The 1,748-nt window shown below is 58.1% G+C and overlaps 1 long non-coding RNA gene across 1 annotated transcript; it reads left to right on the top strand.

Moving 5' to 3' along the window:
- The first annotated feature begins 529 nt into the window (after positions 1–529).
- Positions 530–1,725, top strand: LOC115069487. The gene is made up of 2 exons (XR_003848751.1): positions 530–759; positions 1,528–1,725. It is a non-coding gene; the product is annotated as an uncharacterized LOC115069487 (long non-coding RNA).
- Positions 1,726–1,748: the final 23 nt, after the last annotated feature.

Genomic DNA, 1,748 nt, shown 5'->3' with positions numbered 1-1,748 from the left:
AGGGCCAGGCACGCGGGGGGCCGTGCCAGGGCCGTGGGGGCGTGCCAGTGGCAGGCTGGTGGTTGACATATCAGGGCTAGGCCCGCGGGGGGCGTGCCAGGTCCGTGGGGGGCGTGCCAGTGGGAGGCTCGCGGTTGACGTGCCAGGGCCAGGCCCGCGGGGGAGCGTGCCAGGATCGTGGGCGGCGTGCCAGTGGGCGCTCGCGGTTGACGTGCCAGGGCCATGCCCAGGGGGCCATGTCAGTGCCAGGCCCGCGGGGCAGCGTGTTAGGGCCAGTCCCCCGGGGGGGCCTTCCAGGTCCGTTGGGGCCTTTCCAGGGCCAGGCCCGTGGGGGGCGTGCCAGGTTCTTGGGGGGGCGTGCCAGTGGCAGGCTCGCGGTTGACGTCCCAGGGCCAGGCCCGCGGGGGGCGTGTTAGGGTCAGGCCCGCGGGGGGCGTGCCAGGTCCATGGGGGGCGTGCCAGGTCCTTGGGGGCCGTGCCAGGTCCGTGGGGGGCGTGCCAGTGGCAGGCTCGCGGTTGACGGGCCAGGGCCAGGCCCGTGGGGACTATGTCAGTGCCAGGCCGCGGGGGTCGTGCTAGGGCAAGTCCCGCGAGGGGCGTGGCCAGGCCTGAGAATGTGCAAAGGCAGGCTCTGGCCCGCCCCTTCAGGAGGCTTGCTACTCATGCTCTGAGTGCTTTGCTGCGTAGGCCTTGTGGTGAAGTTGAGCCAGACGAGCCTGAGGCAGGCGCTGGATGGAGGCAGAGGCGCGAGTGGAGAAGGTAGGCGCGAGCGGAGACGGTTGGGGTTGGGTGTGTGGTCCTACTTGCTCTGCAATCCCTTTTTTGCCTCTGCGTTCCATAGGACCAGCAAGGCATTCTCCCCCACTGCTAAGCATGCTGGGTGTACCCTGTGCTTATTACCCTGTTCCAGGTATAAACCACAGAGTTACCCTGGATCCCATTCCAGGGTACACTACCAGTGACCTAACATTCTATCACTGAGCCACTCCCCCTAACATTTCTACTACCTCCAATAGGGCCACAGTCTAGTAACTAAGCCTTTAACCATGGGCCCACGGAGATATTTAAAATCAATCCAGCCAAGTTTACTGGCTCTAATCGCAGCACTCAGGAGGCTAAGGCAGGAGGATTGCTACAAGTTCAAGACCAGTCTGCTACACAGTGAATTCCAGAACAGCCTGGGAACTTTTGTTTTTAACTTTTTATTTGTTTATTTTTATTTTATGTGTACGAGCGGTATACCTGCATATATGGAAGTGCACCTATGTCATGCAATGCCTTTGGAAGCCAGAAAAAGACCATCAGATACCCTGGAACAAGAGTTACAGATGGTTGTTCGCCATGTGGGTGCTGGGATTTGAACCCAGGTTCTCTGCAAGAGTAGCCAGTGTTCTTAGCCACTGAGCCATTTCTCAATCCCCTAAGACCCTATCTTAAAATAAATAAATAATAAATAAATAAGATTCAATCCAAACACAGTGGTTCTCTTGATGAGGGTTCTTACCATGCATTTGTTGTGTCTTCCAGTTTTCCTAAGCGCTATGACTGGACTGGGAAGAACTGGGTTTACTCGCACGATGGTGTGTCACTGCATGAGCTGCTGGCCAGGGAGCTGACTGAAGCCTTAAACACCAAATTGGACTTGTCTTACTTGGCCTGTTCCGGAAACGGCACTTGACGGCCTGACCAATTCAAAGACATTAAAGCTGTCAGGCCAAGACCCCAGCTTCCTTCTGCAGTGGAGCGTC

The sequence above is a fragment of the Nannospalax galili genome, unplaced genomic scaffold (genome assembly GCF_000622305.1).
Source record: "Nannospalax galili isolate Female #2095 unplaced genomic scaffold, S.galili_v1.0 scaffold9954, whole genome shotgun sequence".
Taxonomy (NCBI): Eukaryota; Metazoa; Chordata; class Mammalia; order Rodentia; family Spalacidae; genus Nannospalax; species Nannospalax galili.
The sequence above is the reverse complement of the archived record's forward strand: the minus strand, read 5'-3'. Positions and strand labels throughout refer to the sequence as shown.